The sequence below is a fragment of the Cnephaeus nilssonii genome (assembly GCF_951640355.1).
Source record: "Cnephaeus nilssonii genome assembly, chromosome: 12".
Classification (NCBI taxonomy): Eukaryota; Metazoa; Chordata; class Mammalia; order Chiroptera; family Vespertilionidae; genus Cnephaeus; species Cnephaeus nilssonii.
The window spans coordinates 19696616-19718202 of record NC_137083.1 but is presented as its reverse complement, the minus strand read 5'-3'; positions in this window follow the sequence as shown (position 1 = coordinate 19718202).

The window sequence follows — 21587 nt, the reverse complement described above, 5'->3', positions numbered from 1 at the left end:
ACACACACTCACTCACACACTCTCACACATATTCAAGCATCTCTAATATTCCTCAGGATATTCAACTGAGGCTTTGTGTGTCACAACCACACCTGGTCTCTACTGACATTTCCTATGGGGCGTTCCTATGTGCAAGATGATCCATGGAGTATGGGTAGATAAAGATAAAACATAGATTTACTGGTGTACCTGGATATTCTCAATAATGAGAAAGGGTTAATAAAGCACCTATTGTATAGGGTTGCTTCCAAGCATATATAAGTTAATTCACAAAAAGCACTAAGAATTACTTGGGAGAAAGTCCCTGGATCAATAAATGATAGCACTTATTGTTGTAACTGTTATTGTTGTTGCTGATTTTTTACTGAATTTACTGGGCTGACATTGGTTATTAAAATTGTTAGGTTTCAGGGGTATAATTTTATAATACATCTTCTGTATATTGTATTGTGTGTTCAGCACCCCAAGTCAAGTCTCCTTCCATCACCATTTATCCCTCCTTTACTCTCTTCTAATTCCCTTTTCAGCCCTCTTTCCCTCTGGAAACCACCATACTGTTGTCTGTCTATAAGGGTTTTTTGTTTGTTTCTTGCTTAATCCCTTCACCAGTTTCACAAAAGCTGAGCTATACCTATATTTACAGAATGGGGCAATATTGATAACTACAAAAATACATATATTTGGATGTTCATATTCCAAAATGTTTACTGATGGGTTTCACAATAAAATTTTTGGAGATTATTGGCATACAGAAAAAAATACCAAACAAAATCTCACCTCTATCCAAAATGTGCCTAAATTCAGCCAAGTTGACAAGGTGCTACAGGAGAAACAAAACATACACACACAAATCTAAAGGGCAAATCTATATATGTATTTACATTATATTTTTGTCTTATATAGTATGTATGTATGTATATACTATATATATTTATTTATTCTCTTTCATTTTTAATTTTTTTATTTTGTTATATGTATCTCACAGATCTTAGATTATTAAAATCTGGTCAGAGATTGATTCCATAATATCATCTCCCTGGAGATGAAGACCTTACTTTTCCTTCACTTCTGCCTGAATTTGATGTTTAACCAAGATGCTCAAACAGCTAATTTGGCTAAGGATCCTAGGAAGGCCACAGGGTGGGGGGAGGGGGTATAGATATACTTTACAGTCATAGGAAAACCTCAGTTTGTATATTGGCTCTACTACTTGGGGAAATTTGTCCTTCCTTTATTTCACTATTTTAAAAGTAAATTAAAAGAAAATTATAGCCCTGGCCAGTGTGTCTCAGTTGGTTGGAACATCATCCAATACACATGAAAGGTTGTGGGTTTGATTCCCAGGCATATATGTAGGGTACAGGTTTGATCCTCAGTTGGGACAAATATGAGAGGCAACCGATTGATGTTTCTCTCATCAATGTTTTTCATCTCTCTCTCTCTCCCCCCCCCCACCCCATTTCCTCTCTCTAAAGTCAATTTAAAAATATCTTTGAGTAATGATTGCAAAAAAAAAAAAACAGAAAGAAAATTATAAAGTTTAACCCATAGCTTGCTTTAAATTTTCTTTTTTCTTTTAAGAATGTAACATCCCAGGCACACTACCTGGCACAGATTAGTTTCCTTAGGCACTGGAGATATCACTGACACCCTGAAATACAATCACTCTCTCCTAAAATTGAACTTTTAAATTATTTTTAATGTTAAATGATTACCTCATTTCTTTAATATAGTGATCTCCTTGATGACAGACTCAATCTCTTCCTCCTCTTTATTATTTTTCAATGCTAAGCCTGGGACAGAGCTTGCTGAATCAATATTTGTTCCTTGAATTGAACTGAGCTGGGTGGTAAGATTTTTCCTCCCGTTTTGGTTATTTTCAACGTGTGCTAATGTAAGTTGGAGTCTGGATGATCCATTCCCTCAAATATACAGTACATGTGCCCTTGCTCAGCCTGCCAGGCTGTGATCACCAGCCAATTTTCAGCTGCAAGACCACATTTTTTTTTTATTCTGGGAAGTTATAAAAATAACAATTCTGCCATCACTTTCTAATTCACAGAGTGACTTGAGTCCCTGCTTTCTAATTCCTCTCATTTCTCCTTTATAGGGCTGCCAGGAGCCTTGGCCTCTGCTGGCCTCACACACTTAATCAGAGTAACCAATGCTGATGATTTTTACAGGGAATTAAGTTTGATTTGTTTTGAAACATTTATTTATTCCATATGGCATTTGAAGTAACTGAATTATTTTTGGTGTTGGAATGAGGTTGCATGAACTAGATTAGAATGTTCTAAAAAGAAAAAAGAAAAGGGGGGAAGAAAACACAATCCCCAAAGCCCAGGAATTTTGTAGAAAACATCCTCTGTAAAAGAAATTAACATACTACACAGGGATCAGAACAGGGATTTGGCAAAATCACAAAGGTAATTTGGCAAAACCTAAATCCCCAACATAAAACCTCAGGCCAAGGCTTGGTCCCACAGTACAGAGAGCACTGTGGACAGCCCCTGGGAGCACCCTGCTGGTCCCTGCTGCCGACCTCTGCAATGTCAGTGGCATTGGCAGTGACACTCTCTTAGCTCTGGGGGTCGAGGGGAGAGGGCCAAGTAGCCTAGTGCAGTCAGTGAAGTGCCTTCGTTCTTACACAGCTTCAGGATAGTCAGGGGTCCAGGCCTAAGGCCCAGCATTGTGCACAGTGACTGATGGTCGGGTCGGACTTAGGGATGTGACCTAATTTTGTCCGATCAGCAACGCCTAGTATTTGTATTCAATGCTTGGATAGAGATAAAACACTATTATTCCAGATCCTGAGGTTAGAGGATGGGCATCCTGACGCTCCTGCAGCCATTGTCCTACCAGGACCCGACACACTTAGAAAAATTAAAGACACAGAGTCCGAGCCTGATCTTCAAGCACCGCCTAGAGTTCACTAACCTGGATGGGGACCAAAACATTGTCTTTATTGTTCAAGCCAATGGGAGTTGGATTTCTTTGTTTGCATTTCAAAAACAATAAATAATCCTGATGTCTACGTAGAGATGCAGCCTAGTACATGCATAGTTGGTAAGTCCTTGTGCTGGGGTTCTTCTGCTGGGGGCCAGTCAAACGGGGGGTGTTATTTTACACATTCCCAACGGAGGGAGGCAAGACCGCCCTTCAGCCCTTCGCCATGCTCCAGGGGAAAGGCTGTGCTGGGAAGACCACCGTTTCTAATGTATGCTACAAGGTGGATGCTAATCAGCATTTTAAACTAGCTACGTGCATCACGGCTGTTTCCCTTCGTTTGCAGTTAGAGGCGTGAGTCATGCTTCCTGTTAAACCCAAAGACAGTGCCTCTGTTTGAGGTTTTATTATTTGGTAACAAAATGGGAAAGCACACTGGGGCTGCGTCAGTGAGCTGGAAGCAATCAACATTGACTGGGCTTACAACACATGAAAAATGCAAATATGTTCATTTGCAGGGATATGGGTTGGTGGCTAGACTCAAACAGTTTACACCCCCAGGAAAAAGGAAGTTAAACCACAGGCTTAATCCTTGACTAAATCTTGAGGCATTTGGAACCACAAATTAGAAAATTAAAACCAAAATGGGTTCTGCCATTCCAAAGCTGAAGAGCTAAGCTCTTCCTGTAGAGGCTGGGAAACCCCACCACCTTGGCCCATTTCACTGGATTCTTCCCCACTGGTTTACTTGTATGGTCTGCTGCCGGCCCCTGTAACACAGAGCTGTGGAACCATCACTCTCAGCCACGGAACCAGAGGCTGGGTGGCCAGTAGGGTTGCGAGGTCACCAAAAGCTTCCACCTGCTGAATTTCTAAGGACAGCTACAGGAGGTCTCTGGGCTATCTTGAAAAAAAAAAAAAAAGTACTTTAACCCGAGCAATTGGATTTCCACAGCTGAGAATTCTCTAAAACGCATGTTAAAAACCCTCCAGAGCAGAGTTTGGGGATCTTTTTCTGTAAAAGACCAGATAATACGTATTTTCAGCTTTAGGAGCTTAATGGTCTCCATCACAACTCTTTAACTTGGCCATTGCAATGCAAAAGAAGCCGGGAATGGCAGGTATACACAGGGGCATGGTTGTGTGCCAGTTAAAGCTTATTTCCCAAAACAGGAGCCGGCCAGATTTGGCCAACAGGATGTAGCTGACTGACCCCTGACTCCTGTAACTGCTGTGGCAAATGATTTGTTCAGTCATGAAAACCTGGCATTTAACCACATCACCTCTCTGTCCTCCTTTACTCTTAACCCCTGTAAAACTGCTAGATGTTACTAATCAGCACTGGTGTGTTTCACTTAGTGAGCTTAGTCCCTCTTGCTAGAATCAGATGCTTGATGTGAATTTTCCACAATAAATCATTAATTTTTGCACCTCCTCGGTTGCACCTGTTCATCGCCTGTATGCTGCTGGCCTACATTTCCCCTCGTCTTTTCCTCCACCTGCACTGGCCCATCTCCTTTTTCCCTTTACTTCTATGCTAACTTCTACTTATGTTTCTGCACTAAATAGTCTTTCTTTAAATCCATGACTTTATTTTTCCATTTATGTCTCTACTCCCTATGTACAGCTGTGACTGCAACACTTTTATTTATATGTATATCATCGGCATCTCTGTGGACACCATGTAAATTCCATAAAGACGAAATGATTAGAGAATCAGCACTGAGCAGGGACAGCTGAAGAGTTCAATGCTACTCAAAAGTTTGTGTTAATATGGCCTAAAGGCTGAGAAAGAAATACAAGATGAAACAAACAAACAAATCTAAAGTGAAAGTAAACTCATCACTTTCCTCAAAGAGACTCTACTACAGCTGAAAGGGACGTGACTATGTCCACCACTTTCTAAAACAAAAACACTGAAATCAAGAAATTACAGAAATGTATTGAGCTGGATACAGAGTTTATCGAGGAACTGACTCTCAAACCCAAGTCTTCTGAGTCACCATCTAGACTTCCTTCTAGTTACAGAAGACCTGAAGCGGTGAAGAGAGAAAAAGCAATGAAATGCTCTTCCTTGCACTGATCTAACATATTGCATCATTATTCCTGGCTCCAATTCCTCAGGGAGAATGACTGAGGCTCCTTCCCTCACCTACAAAGATGAACGTCCAAGTTGGTTATATCTTCTTTTCTTAAGACTTGCTCCTTTCTATTTATTTTCTTTTAGTCAATCCTCATTTGAGGATATTTTCCCATTGATTTTTAGAGAGAGTAGAAGGAAGAGGGAGAGTCAGAAAGAGAGAGAAACATTGATTGGCTCCGTCCTGCAAACACCCCGACCAGCGCCAGCATCAAGTCTGCAAACAACGTTCATGCCCTTGCCCGGAATTGAACCTGGGACCTTTCTGTCTGCGGGCCGACATTCTATCTACTGAGCCAAACCAGCTAGACCAGAGTTGGTTATATCTTTAAAGAAAGTTCAGTTTTAAATCCTCATTGCAAGTCAAGCATCCGTCTCTCCTTTCTTGAAGACTTCCACCTGCAAAAAATCCCAGGGCATGGGGAATCTGTCCTTCGTCAGTATCAGTATTCCTGTCCGTGAGGTGAAGTTTTATAAAAGCACAATTCCGAAATGGTCGCTCTCCTCACTCAAAATGCATTCAGAGGCTCCTCACTGCTTCCTCACACTGCAGTAACTTCTTAATCTTTGAGTTTTGGTTTGCTTTTTCCTTCTCCTAAAACCAAACCAAAACAACAATCTCTTTGTCTCATCACCACTATTCTTGTCAAAACCCTAGTATTACTTTGCCAGGACTGTCATAGCAAAGTACCACCGACTGGGTGGCTTAAGTATCTTCGCACAGTTTTGGAGGCCAGAAGTCCGAAATCAAGGTTAGCAAATTTTCATAAGTCTACAGACATACCTCATAGATGTTGTGGGTTGGGTTCCAGACCGCTGGAATACAGGGCGTATCGTAATAAAGCAAGTCATCATGTGGGAGGTGTTGCCTTTAATTTGTAAGAAACACAACACCTGTGAAGCGCAAGAAAGCAAAGCGCAATAAAACGAGGGAGGCCTGTATTTGGGCAGTTGGCTTCCTTCAGGGGCCTGCGAGGGACAATCTGTTCGACGATCTCTCCCCTGGATTCTGGTGCTTTGCTGGCCATCGTTAGCTTTCCTGGGCTGTGGCAGCATAAATCCAGTTTTCACATGGCGTTCTCCCTATGTCTCCCGTGTCCCAATTCTCCCTTTTTATAAAGTCACCAATCATATTAAACCAGGGCCCACCCGACTGACCTCATCTTAACTTGGCTACATCTGCAAAAACCCTATTTCCAAATAAGGTCACATCGTGAGGTAATTGGGGACTTGAACATAGGAATTTGAAGAGGAGACACAATTAAACCCTTAACTACCACCCCCCCACCCCCCGTTATGTTTCCAGGCCTTAAGCAAAACTGTCTGTTAAACATTTCCTACCTGCCGGCTGAGCCCTTGAGTGACAATCCCCTCCCCCTACCTTATGGCAAATTTCTTGATTTCTTGAAATCAGGGATTGTTTTTTTCACAACTTGCTGCTTTATCCCCCAAATCTGTCATACTGCATGACCTAAAATAGACCTGCCCCCCGAAATGTTTGCTGGACTGAGGAGATGGCTCGTACCCTTAGGCCCTATCCGATAGGGGCTTAATCACAAGTAACAACAGCCTGTAATTATTGGAATCGAGAGTCTAGGTCAGTGGTCGGCAAACTCATTAGTCAACAGAGCGTCAAACCGCGGCTCGCGAGCCGCAGTTTGCCGACCACTGCCCTAGGGTGACAGTAATGTTTCTGTAGTTGGGATCCAAGCAAAGGTGTTACATCTTCTCCTACACGTTGACCCCAATGCTGAGACAGCACAGCATTGTGGGTAAGAGGATGGACTGGGTTCCAATACCGACTTTGTCATCGATGTTTGTATGTAACGTTAATGTTGTTCACCTTTTGCAAATTTCTCTCAGATCTCCACATTTCGAAAACATGACCTGTATTCCATACCTTGAAAGATTTGACTGAAAGTCAAGAGAATAAGTGCAACCTCCTAAATAATGGCAGCTAATAATGCTGCTGTGTAGGCCGGCTGCAAGCTTAAAGTGCTGACACATTTTAAAGACTTCAAACAGTTTTTAAAGAATTTAAAGCATGTAGCATGACTATAGTTCACCTACACTCGCAGAAACACTTTTTGAGCCAGATTCGTGAAGAGGAAAAAGAAAAATAAGAGCCACTTTGTATAACATTAAGGAAATAGTGGTCACGACTGGTCACGGAGAACAGACAGTAATTGTGCCGAATAAAGCTATAGATCCTACCTTTGACTTTTCTTCACACCACACAGCCAGGAGAGCCATTTTCAAATATCAAGGGCAATACAAACAGAGTTATTATCATCACTCACTCTTCAAAGCAGTGACCTTTACTTTGGGCAAATTTCTTTGGCAAGGAAGTTTGGCATGAAGCTGCTACAGTAACCTTAAACAGCAGCAATCTATTCTTGTAACTACGCTCCTTAATGGCAATTTAACAACAACAACCAAAAAAAAACAACCACCACCTAATGTCAGGCTCAGTGGTCAAAATACTTAAGATAACTCACCTGAGACCCTCAGGCAGCCTATTTATCAAAACAAGTTAAAGTCACCTTCTGAGTAATTGCTGTGGAGGTCTTTTAACACAGCACAGAGGCACATTTTCTGTGGGTTGAGCAATTGATCACTAAGTTCTAGTAACAGGTGCATCTTGCTTCTAGGGCCCTGAAACATGACAGCCCGGAGAAAGGCTATTAAAATCGCTTTGCTAACAAAGAAAAATCAATTGTTCTCCACAAGGAGGTGCCCGTCGGCGCAATCGATATACAATAGTATGGTGCTGGGCAGTAAGAATGTGAACAGATTTAAGCTTTTGATTAGGTGAAAGGTACAAAGGGTAGCTGTTTTTCATCTCCCCATGGACTAAGACAGATAAATGCTGCAAGTGGCATTCAGTTTTTCTTCAGTTGATCAACTTGGTAAGAAGACAGGTTTTTTTTTTGGATTTTTTTTCTTTCTTTTTAGTGCAATTTTTTTAAAGTGTCATTTTACTTGTTTTTAGTACACAAAGTATTTGGGAGCGCATCAGAGTCAGTAAGAGATATACCCAAGTCTGAGACGAATCCAAGAGTAAAGATGGAGAGACAAATGGAACAGAGACACTATCAATTCCATTGCTAAGAGCTCTAGTTAAAAAGGACCTATTTGTGATTTTTTTTTCCCTGCTAAATGTAAGAGATATATGAGTTGAGGTGTCAGTAAGGTTTTGGTACTTTTTGTGCATTTTTCTAGCAACAAATTAAAAATCATTTATCAAGAGTAGAAAATGGCATTTTCAACCTCCATGTATTTTCATAAAGCTTTACCAACAATCTTTGAAGCAGGTACAAAACTCAAAATAAAACTCAACTCAGGCTTTTCAGATGGGGGAAGCATATTCACAGTAACAAAGAACTTTATTCTGAGAACATGAAGTGCTTTTTTCTCAAAGGGATGCTACCGTTGAATAGTGCAGACAAAACCCATTGAACAATTGTCAGGAACTTTTTATACTTAGAGTGTGTATGTTAACAGATTTGAAATGTAATGTCAAAAATGTTAAATGGTCTTGATTTTATAAAATCAGCAACATATTTTAGTATTTTCATAGGAAATTGTATGCACTGATTGAGCCTAAAACAGAAATGTTGTCATTTAGCTAGTGTTGGGAATTATGCATTATATAGAGGATAATTTTTGTTCAATATATACCAGCTAATAAGTATCGTACACTAAAACTTCCAACCTCATGAGTTTGAGTTTAACCAGGTTAATCTCTTGTTTCTCTCTCTGGGAGGCTGTTTTGCCATTGAGAAGTCAAGTACATGGCCAGACAGAAAACAATGTGGTTCTCAGTCTATGAATCCAAAGTGAAGACCTGGAAGTTAGACAGGTAGTGTTAGGAAGTGAGGCCCAAACTGAAAGACAGCAGAGAGCTGTGGCGTCCAATGCCAGGAGTGGCCTGTGAGAGTGTCTGCTCTAAGAGCCCCATGGATTACTGCTGCCATCGTTCAGCTGGGATGAACTAGACCAGTGGTCGGCAAACTGTGGCTCGTGAGCCACATGCGGCTCTTTGGCCCCTTGAGTTTTTAGCAAAGGCCAGCTTAGGAGTACCCTAATTAAGTTAATAACAATGTACCTACCTATATAGTTTAAGTTTAAAAAATTTGGCTCTCAAAAGAAATTTCAATCGTTGTACTGTTGATATTTGGCTCTGCTGACTAATGAGTTTGCCAACCACTGAACTAGACAGAGCTATGAAGTATCCCTGATCTGCATCTCCAGAGGAAAGCTGTATTCATCCCGGAGCAGATACTCCCCTTGTTCACCTTCCAACTTCCTCAGTTGTTTCAATGTCTTTAACCAGTTTTCTAAACTTGGATATTTAGGTTCCTCTTTTCGTTCCATACCCATTTTGGTCCTCTACTTACTGTACCTGTGCTCCATAACAGACTCTTTACCTTCTGTCTCCTTTGTCTTGTTGCCCTCTGTTTTTTTCTTCTCTCCTTCCTTCCCTGTGTTGCCTCCATGAGAGCCACGGGAGGTGTCCCCTCCTTTCTCCTGCTGTACAATAGCCCCGTCACGGTGTTTATCCCCTTCTGATACCAGCAGTAATGCCCAGCAAGTACTTTGGAATTCTATGATTCTATGGGCATGAGATATTATTCATCCTAAGAATTTGTTTTCTTTATAACTAGAAAGAAGACAATTCCCTCAAATCTTTATCAATATTCCTCCTAAGTTCAGAGTATATTCACATCTTCCTATAGCTAGAAAGAAGTCAACTATGCTAATATTTAATAAACCACCCTGAACTTCCAGTCACTTACCTTAACTGAAAAAAAATGCCATTGATTTGTTTTTGCATGGTTACCTTTTGTTCAGGAATATGGCTTTGTTATTTTCTCTAAAATGACCTTGGTATGATTTTCCTGCTGGTTGATTGAACTCCAGCACAAGTTAAAATAATGGCACAAAAGCATATCCTGTGACCCAGCACTTTCACTTCTAAACATGTAACAACAATAACAACAACAATAAAACAAATCCTGTAAGATAAAACTACAAAGATAAATCTAGCTGAAATTTATAATAATGCAAAACAAACAAACAAAAAACTAGAAGCAACTAAATGTCTAAATTGGGAAAATAAGTGTTGCGTTATGTTGCTTGTTTTACCACTGTACTTTGGTTGGATAGCTAGAGCTTAAGTGATGGGTTAAAGAAGAGGAATATAAACTGTATATACTACTGAGACAGTCTGGTCCCCCCCACTGAGCTTGGAAAGGTCCTGAGTGGAATTTCTGTGGCAAGCACAGAAGTTGAATTAGGGAAGCTCTGAATCTGACAGTCAAGTGTTCCTGAGGAAGCTAGTCTTAAAAATGTATAGTTTTATGGAAGGGTCTTAATATATAAGACACTGCATCAAGACTGACAATATTCTCTCTTCCTCTCGCCTGCCCGTCCTTAATATTGGCCTCAAATTGTCTACCAAATTTATATGCAAGGGTCATATATTATTTTATCTATAAAGATGTCTCCATATCCACATTCAAACATGATTAACTGCTCTTATAACTGTACTCAGCTCTGTATCAGATATTTATAATACAAAATTCACCTGCTGAATTATAGTCAGTAGTCTGTGTCTTTCTTGCATACTAGTCTAAGCTCCTCAAGAGCTGGTGTCTTCCTTATTTTTTGTCATCTCCAGACCTAGTTCAATAAATATTGAAGTCATTAAGAATCACACGTTTTATAAACACAACAAAACAAAGATCTCAGTAACAGTAAGAGTGAAGTCAGTGAGACAAGCTCTAGTGCTGTAATTTTGACCCTCTCCTCTCCAGACAACTCTAAATGGCCAGTGCAAAGCAGTTCTGCTCCATGTTTTCCTGATGTTTTTATTCTGAATGTCAGTGTAGTGACCATAGCTTCCATTAAAGGTACCATTTCCACGTTGGGAAGCTTTGTGACGCATTTCAATATGCTGTTCCTTGAAATTCAAAAAGACTATTAAATGACAAAGTGAGTTTGTTTATTCATATTAAATGCCCCTCCCTGCAGAAAGGTTACACATGTCCACTCTCTGGAGCTTGAGCGGCCGATTGCATTCTGGGCCAATGACAATGAACAGAAGTCCTGGTGTAACTTCAGAGCAGCTCCAAGAGCCAGCAGACAGATACTACGTCCTTTTCCCCTATGTCATTATGACCATCAACGTTCTGGCTTGAGAGCATACCATCAGAACAGAGTCTGAAACAGGAGTGTAGCTGACTCATGGCAGATATGTAGAGAGATAAAGAAATAAACTTTTTGGAAGCCACTTAGTATAATCTTGTGTATCCTGATACAAGGCTCTCGTGACATTGGACTGTTGAACAAAGCATAGGTGTCTTAGAATTCCCGAGCTGGTGTGACAATTAGCCTGAAAACCTTAACTATTGAGCAGACTTTGGTGTGTATGTTTTCAATTTCTCCCCCCCACTGCCCCAAGCTTATCTGAGATAGGGGATGCCCTTAGGAGCACTTAGAAAAGTATGTGTATGGTATTATACCTCCTGGAAGATGTGCTGGCATGTAGTGTCTGGGGGCTACAGATGCTCTACGTGCACAGAGAGTCTTGTTCAAGAATCATCTGGCCTACACACCCGCTGCTCTGGTGGAGAGACACTGGACCCACAAACCACTTGAAAGCAAGTGGGTTAATTATATCTCAAAAAAAAAAAAAAGAGGAAGAAGAGAGAGAGAAAGAGATAGAAAACATGCAGATTCAATGGTTATATTTATAATGAACATATGAAAAGTGTATATTGGGATTTGAATTTTTATTCAAATAGGTTATTGAATCCGTTAGTTTGTCAAGATTATTCTTATGTTCTTGGAAAATACTTGTTCAGAAAGCCATCACATTTCTAATTTTCTGGCATATTTTTGAGTCAATTCTTTAATCCAAGGGTGAAATTTGAAGACTCATTCTCAGATGTATACTCTCCCCCTCCCAGGATGTTAATTTTTACTGTGGGTAAAAATTCATTCATTCTCAGTTTTTCCAGTTAAGTGTTTTTCCTGCACTTTAGAAAATATTATCTGTTGCTTCTCACCTTAACAGATGTTACACACCTGCAGACTAACTTTATAGTTTCTTTCCCTTTTAATAATACTATATATACTTTGATCTTTCATCATGAGCCCAACCTGCCACTTCATAATCATTCCTTGTTGCTATGCTCTGATTTCTCTCTGTATCTTTTCATTTTTCTAGAAAAGGATGTTTCCAAAGAGAATTATTTCAGTTTCCAGAAGGGACATAAGCAGTATATTCTGAAATTAATAAATCTTTTTCAACTCATCTAATAGATTAAACACCCTGTTACGTGTCGGGTGATAGCTGACATTGTAAACTCATATGCAAGTTGCGGTTTTCTGCCACTGTCGCCTTGTTGCATCCTCTGGCGTGACTGCTGAATGCTTTTTCTCTTTTCCCAGTTACTCTTGTGCTTCTCATTCCATATATGCATGTCTCAGTTGTGCCAGGGTTCTATCATTTTACTGGCCTCCCTACTTTTAGCAGAACCTCACAATTTAGTTTTTAACTGTGAAATTTGTTGGAATGCTTCTACCCTTTCCTATTTATTGAATTAGGTATATTTAACTTGCACCTTGAAGGCAGTATCTAACATGAAGTCCACACACTGTGGTGGAATTCAAGTTTCCTGAACATGAAAAAGCCAGGCCACCGAGAGAGCTTGTGCTACCTTCTTCATGAATCCCTAGTATAAAGCCAGGTAGATTGGGGGACTTAAAGAATTGGCTTGTTATCTGACACAGACAAAGATCAAATATCAGCAGCATGACAGAATCTTAGAGCATGAAGTGAATTAAATGATGCAGGGACAGAAGTAACTATTTGCAAAATCATTAAAAATGTTTGAGGCCAAATCTATTTTCTTCTTCCTCTAAATCTGAATGGACTGTATAGAATGTCTGAAATCAGGGGGTGCATTCTGAATCCTTTATTCCATTTCTTTTATCAAGTCTGAGAAAGCTGTGTGAATGTTAATATGTGCTGAATAAATCCTGTGATCACTGTAGCACCTTATAATGATGTGTTCCCAAGCTGCCATATCACGGTTGATTATTACTTCTTTTTCTTTGCAATCCTTCATTTAATTTCCATTCCTCACCCTGGTGTTAATATTCCTGACGATTTGAATTCATTTTAGAGTTCATGAGATGCTGTATCAAATGTTTTGCTAAAATCCAAATGTATTACATCTCCCACATTGCATTCATCCGCTAATCTTGTAATTCAATAAAAAAAGCAATCAGATTTGTTTGGCATGATTTGTTCTGTGTAAACCCATGCTGCTTATTGCTCAATGGTGCTTAAATGATAAGTAGTGCTCAATGCAAATTTCCTCATCTAACTTCTCATTTAAGCTCAGAAAAGTCTATAATGTTTTTGTTCATAGATTTTCTTCTGGCACATAGCTAGCTTCTGGTCCTAAAAACCAGAGAACAGAAAGGACATGCTAGTTGTGTGTGTGTGTGTGTGTGTGTTTGTTTTGTTTTGTTTTTATAACATTTTTCTCTTTCTGCTTTTGTATTACTCGTTTTTCCCACTTATTACCCATACATTTTTAAATTTAGATTTTCATTAAATTTATTATGGGTTTAATCCCTTCATTTCTATTTTCCTAGTTTATTGATGGAGGGACAATAAGACTATGAGAATAAAATTTATTTCAAACATCATTATTGAGAATATAGGGCAATGCCTTGGTTATATTTATACAATTCCTTCTCCACATTAGTTATCTATATGTATAAAAGCCTAATATGCAAAGTGTCCCCTTGGACGTTCGACTGACCGGGTGTTCTATTGCTTGCTATGACATGTGCTGACCACCAGGGGGTGGCATGGAACGAAAGAAGGCCCCAGGTGGCAGCTGGCAGTCAGGGAAGGGAGGTCCCTACCCATGCACAAATTTCGTGCACTGGGCCTCTAGTATAATATAATAAATAGTTATAATTTACCTCTTACGTCTGAATCTCTCATGTAATGAATGAGACATTTCATTTTAATAGATTCTTTCACTTTCATATGATCAGAATATAAACTCTGATTTTGGGTTGTGTTGTATCCTCACCCCAAAAATATATGTAGAGTCTTAACTGCAGCACCTCAGAATGAGGCCTTATTTGGAGAAAGGATCTTTACAGAGGTAAGTTAACATGAAGTCAATAGAGTGAGCCCTAATCCAATGAGACTGGTGTTATCCTGAAAAGAGAAATTGGATACAGAGGCAGATGCAGTGGGAAGAGGATGCAAAGAGATAAGAGGAAAAGAATGCCAACAATAAATTAAGGAGAGAGGCCTGGAATCAATCCAGCTCTCAGAGGGTACCAGCCCTGTCAACACCTTGATTTTGGACTTCTAGTCTCCAGAACTTGAGATAATAAATTTTGATGTTAAACCACCATGTTCAACTTCATGAGGACATATCTAAAGTTTATAAACCTTAAAGTCTAGCCACTTCAACCTCATAAAAACCCAGATAGATGACTATGTCCCTTATAAGTGTCCACCATTCCTTGAGTGATAAAATATGATACAGATGTAGAGGAGGCGGGAATGGCTAATTTTATGAGGTCTAGGAAATTTTTCCTCTCAAGGATATCTGTCCTGAAGGGAAGTTTTGATGTTTCCATCTGGGAAAGCTATCATTCGAGGCTAACTGAGGAGAGCATTTTAACCAGGCTTTCTTATCTAGGATGCAGGTAACGAATGAATTTATTTTCCAAACATTGAGAGTAAAATTGGGCACAGTTAATAATACCCAGAGACAAAAGAGGTGAATTAGCCAAGGCCACTAGGGACTATCCCATGCAAACTGGGATACTTAGGCAAGTATAAACATACTAGAGGCCTGGTACATGAAATTCATGCATGGGGGGGTGTCCCTCAGCCCAGCCTTCACCCACTCCAATCTGGGACATCCCTCTCACAATCCAGGACTGCTGGCTCCCAACTGCTCACCTGCCTGCCTGCCTGCCTGATTGCCCCTAACTGCTTCTGCTTGCCAGCCTGATCACCCCCTAACCACTCCCCTGCCGGCCTGATTGATGCCTAACTGCTCCCCTGCCGGCCTGATTGCCCCTAACTGCCCTCCCCTTGCTGGCCTGGTCACCACTAACTGCCCTCCCTTGCTGGCCTGGTCCCTCCCAACTGCCCTCCCCTGCAGGCCTGGCCCCCCCCACAACTGCCCTCCCCTGCAGGCCTGATTGCCCCCAACTTCCCTCCCCTGCAGGCCTGATTGCCCCCAACTGCCCTCCCCTGCCAGCCATCTTGTGGTGGCCATCTTGTGTCCACATGGGGGTGGCCGTCTTTGACCACATGGGGGCAGCCATCTTGTGTGTTGGCATGATGGTCAATTTGCATATTACCTCTTTATTACATAGGATGAGCTTCCTGCTGTAAGAGTCACAACAATAGACTGTTGAGTGGTATGGATCAAGATCTGGAATAACTCAGAAGTATGCTGTACTAACATCTATTGCCCTTTTTGAACACAATTAGGAGGTTTGCAACAGAGGTGCGATTGTTAGGGTATGTACCAAGGGTAGCTATAGTGTCCACAAAATGGGGCCCCTTTGGCTTTGAAAGCCTTCTAACCAGTTGGTTATTGTTGCTTGGAACCATCAAACATTAATACAATGTTCCCTTCATAATACAATGAGGAATCCCAGCATGTATACACACACAGCAAGTGCGTGTTTGATAAATGTTTTCATGCAAGATGCTCAGAATCAAGGCAGTCTAGAAGTTGCTGACTGGGTAGTCTGCCCTGCCTTGATTTTTAGCTAAAATTTTAACATCCTCCTGTATTATGGACCACGTAGACATATGCTTCACTTAATAGTACATGGTTGAAATGAAACAATCATCATATTTGAATAACAGTATCTCTGCTTCCCACTGTCACTTGCATTCTTAAGGCCACATGTTTACCATATTCCTTTTGCATAGAGTCTATGTACTATATAATTAAATATTGCAGCTTAATTAATATACCACATTATATAGTTCTCTAAGTATGTGTTAAATTCACATGGGTTAGTCTACCTATTTGGAGGGAGAATAATTTAGATGCAGAAGATACATAATCAACTGATTTTAAAGCAGAATTTAATAACAATTTGTAAAAGACTCATAAATGGGGATTTTAAAGGATTAAATAAATAGATTTCCCAATATAAAACAAATGAATAATCCAAAGTCTGTTCTACTATGAGTGACTTAATAAATCAATGTGGAGTGTATTTCTACTTTGGGAATCTAAATTATCATAATATTTATTTTCATATTTCTCCTTGTTTTAGTTTTAGAAACACTGCCTCAGGGATTCTACATAATCACATTTTTTTGTGTGTGTGAAAATAAACAGTAAATTCTGGTGAAGTCTTTTTTTCAATTGATTCTATTTCCTAATATTCTTGATACTGAATTTCAGAGGTAAGCATGTGAAATAATTAAAATGACAATTTTATGGGTTATTTGTAACATTTCCTATTTACACCTGCAAAACCAGCTCCTCATGAGGCAAACACGTAAAAAGCCAACAAATAAATTTGAAATGTATCACATTTGGGCCTGGTGTTTCTATCTGAAAAAAATTAATAGAAACTTACTTCTTCAGATGCTGCCTTTTCAATAATAAGTCATAATTTACTCTGTAAAATGATTCTTAAAAAAGACACCTTAATCTATATGTGATTAAGTACCATCTTTCAAGGAACAAACTTTGAAAGGAACCTATAAGAGACTTGAAAAGTCACAAAATTATTTGGTTTATTTTAATCTAGCAAATTCTTAGACTAAACATATGGTGAGGGGGTGGTGGAGAGTTGCCCAATTTATCTGATAGCCTAATTTCACATGAATTAAATACTGTTATTAAAACTAGCATGTTTCTGTTTGGGAATTTTTGCCATAAACGATATCTGAAATTACCACCATGTTAAAGAATTTAAGCATAACTTCAATATGCTTGTGTCTTTATGACACATTAGCCAAATTCCTCAATTCAAACTAAAGAAACAGGAGTGCAAAAGATTAGTTCTCTGTTTCATGAAGCTTGTTTTAAAGGGCTGTTTTTTATTTTTTAATACATTTAAATAACTGAATTATTTTTAAAACATCCAATAAGGTGGTCACCTAAATGAACTTTTTACCCTGCAATAATCATTGAGGCTTTGTAGAAATAGTGCTTACACATGTTGTTTATTTTTCTAAATAAAACTATTAAACTACACCATAAAATTAAGGCCAACCATTAATAAAGAAACCACAAGTAATGTCAATTATTAGAGAGTATAAAGTTACATTTTTTACATTTCTAACTCTAATATACTTCAGTATTTCCTGTAGTATTTTTAATAACACTTTAAGAATAAAAGAATCTAAATGTGTTAGAAGTAGTGGCCATAGTTGCACAACATTGTCAATATAATTAATGTCACTGAACTATACACTTAAAATGATTTAAATGGCAAATTTTAGGTTATATATATTTTACTATATTTTTAAATAGAAAACATGTAAAGAATTTTATTAGGAGTATTTTTAAGTATAAAGTAAAATATTTCTGTAGTGTTAAAAAGATAGAATTTTTCAGTTTCAAAAGTAGTGCCACATGCATTTATCATTTTTCTTGCCATTTTTTTCTCCATCACATTTTTCTTCTACCAATTAAATTTACATTAAACTTTCTATGGGACAAATAGTTTTACTGCTTATACAGGAAATTAAAAAGGTGTATAAGATGTCACAGTCCCCTTTGCAGCAATGTGACAAGTTTTAAAAATTAAAATGTCATTATAAAATAGTTCCTATGCTTTCAGTTCTACTTTCTTGTAGAAAATCTATTTTTCTTTGAAAATCTATTTGTTACTCCTTCTGAATCATGTGACTTTGAATCTACTATGCTTTAAAAGTTTTCTTGGAAATCTATTCCGTTTAGACATCATGTCTAACAGCATGTCACGAGGGCAGTGTTTACAACTTTCCAAAGAATTTGATCAGGACATCTGTCTTTTGGGGAACCATTAAGTTATATCCCTCCCCAAGAGGAAAACAAAGTGGATTCCAATCCTTTTCACTTCTAGATTCTGAAATGCTCCAAGTAAGTAACTACATACACAGATACTTACTATGGTTTGATTTTGGTGTTAAGTAGCACTTCATTTCTTTTTCAGATTTTTCTATAGACTATTCAAAAATGGTCGAAGAAATAAATTTTAAGTAAGACTTTAAGTAAAATGTGAGTCATTGTTACATACATTTTTAAGTCATTAAAAACCTAAAATAAGAAGGTAGCAAGGTCCAGGTTACGCAAAAGAGTAAGGTTTATGAGTTTGCCGGTGATCACATGACATCAACACAATGACATTTTGGTATTGCCATTTGCCTCAGCTTCTCAGACTAAGCCAATTCAAGTGATGGGGGTGGAAGCATATGGCATGTTGGCTGGCACATGGGAGTCAGGGACATAATTTAGATAGTTCCTTCAACAAAATTTCTTCCTGACATAGTTACTGAAGAGATTCATTTTCTCAGAAAAGTTTAAAGGGATTAGATCATAGAACTAAAAAAAGTTTTATCAGGTGTCCTGGGACCTGTTACCACGAAGAGAATAATACCTGGGAATTGATAGGAGTAAAGACATTACTTAAGTGCCTTGATCATAACTTAAAAGATCTTAAATGATTAAGATCTTTTAGAGAATTAGAAGCAAGTCAAAATTAGACTACATTTATCAGTTTTAAAATGTGCCACATTCCAGAGTGATCACGATAGTCCAATATTTTCCATTTCTGGGCTTTGATTTTAGACTAGAGGCCCAGTGCATGAAATTCGTGCACTTGTGGTGGGGGGGGTTCCCTCAGCCTGGATTGCGAGAGGGCGCATGCCAGGCCGAGGGACCCCATCAGTGCACGATCAGCCTGGATTGCGAGAGGGCACATGCCAGGCCGAGGGACCCCATCAGTGCACGACCAGGGCTGGGGAGGGATGCAGGAGGTTGACCAGCCGAGGAGGGACCACAGCAGGGCTCCAGAGCATGTCCGGCCTGTCTCAGTCCCGATCGGCCAGATCCCAACAGCAAGCTAACCTACCAGTTGGAGCATTTGCCTCCTGGTGGTCAGTGCACGTCATAGCAACTGGTCAGCTGGTTGACTGTCTGCCCCCTGGTGGTCAGTGCACATCATAGCAAGTGGTTGAGTGGCCTTAGCATATCATCAGCATATTACACTTTGATTGGTTGAATGGCCCACAGGACGACCAGACACTTAGCATATTAGGCTTTTATTATATAGTATTTAAATTTTCGCATATTTATTTTGCTATAATTAGATAAATATCATAGCATATTTTCTCAAACCATAGGTATAATTTTAATACATCCAAGTGAATTAAAAATCTTTTCCCATGAAAACATAAATATAATTTTAGAATGGAAGTAAATAATACTAGAGCCTATTAGCCAAAAAGCCTACCTTACATATAAATTCATAAACCATAGCTATTGTAGATACCCTTTTAATTGAACATTCTAAAGTTATCAATATTTCCATAAAGGCATCCACTACTGTCATCAAATTCTCTCTTCTTAAACTATATTCTTCCATAAACTGTTTTTTTTTGGTAAGTAAATCTTTATTTAAAAAAAAAAACACAAACATGTTAAAAAAAAAAAGTCAAGTCCTAAATGTTCCAGTTGCATTGAGTAAACTGGGCCACATTCTTCAGTGTCATGCCCCACACTGATACCTTATGGAAACTTAGCTATTATGCAATTCTTATCACAATTGCTCAGTATGTCCATTTGCCTTCTTTAACTTCCTTCTATTATTTTTATCCAAATTCTATGTTTTTTACACCTCTATTTTTCCCCTCCTTTATATCAAACTGCAACTGGAAAATAGCTCACAGTCACTTCTTATTTTTAAATTTTAGTTTTTCTCTTTTAAGTTACTAAGTAAGAAACATTCAAATGGTCTTCTCTGTAATGTTTTGTCATAATAAGCTCTGAAAATGCTATTTTATAGACAATGACTCATTTTTAAAACTACTATGATCTAGCCAAATGGTATAATATTGGGTAATATAGTTCCTCCTTATCATATAAAGATAAGTTGACTCATATTTCAGAATTGTTATCTTAGTAACAGAGATATTCTAAACTAGAGGCCCGGTGCACGGATTCGTGCACTGTGGGGTGCCTTGGCATGGCCTGCAGGGATTGGGCCGAACCTGGCAGTCCAACGCTGCCTGCCACTCCCACTCATCTGGGCCCTGGTCCCACTCATCTGGGCCCCGCTGTGCCTGACACGGGCTCGTGCCATCAGTCCTTATTGGGAAAGGCTCGTGCCATAGAATCAGTTCTCGCCAGCCATGAGACCTGTGTCTGGCGCCCATTGTCAGCTGAGCAGAGCTCCTGCTGTGGGATCACACTGACCACCAGGGGGCAGCTCCTGCGTTGAGCATCTGCCCCCTGGTGGTCAGTGTGTGTCATAGTGACTGGTCATTCAGTGGTTCGGTTGCTTAGGCTTTTATATATATAGATATTAGTCAGACCTAATAGTCAGTTGCAGATATTAAGATTGCATAGTAACAACTCAACCTAGCACCAAAAGAAATTTATTTTTAAAAATACCTGGCTTGGACAACAGAATTAATTGTGCTACTATGCTGTAATTATCATGAAGGGGAATTAAATAATTTAAAAGCTTGCTTCAATTACCAGATATTTGACAGAACAGGTGAATTTTAATAAAGAAGGTTTTCAGTACCACTTATGCAGAGTAAAGTGAGAGTATCTCAATGGTGATCAAAAATGTTCTTTAATAATTTCTAAGCATAGCTCATTCCGTAAAACATATTTGTCCATCGCTAAGTCAACCAGTATTTTTACTATACAGTGTCTTCATCTGTGTGGTAGACAACGCCCCTCATCTCTATATCCATGTTCTAATCACAGGAACCTGTGACTGATAACTGATTTGGCAGAAGGGACTTTGAAGATGTGTTTCGCTTAAAGAATTTTGAGAGGGGAGATTACCCAGGTTTATCTGGGTGGACCCTAAATGTAATCATAAGCATCCTTCTAAGAGGGAGGTAGAGCAAGATTTGTCTGTAGTAAAGGAGAAAGGAATGTGGCCACAGAAGTAGAGATTGAAGTGATCAAGCCAGAAGCCAGGTAAGTCAGCAGTCTCTAAAAGTGGAAGATGCTAAGATGGGGTTCACCCCTGGAGCCTCCAGAAGAAACAAGCCAGGTGGACATCTTGATTTTAACCCCTTTAGACCTATTTTTGACTTCTGATCTCCAGAATGATAACAGGATAAATTGGTGTGGCAGCCGATGATTTTGTGGTGATATGTTACAGCATCTATAGGGAACTAATACTGGCATACCTCAGAGATATTGCAGGTTCCACTCCAGACCACCGTAATAAAGCCAGTATCTCA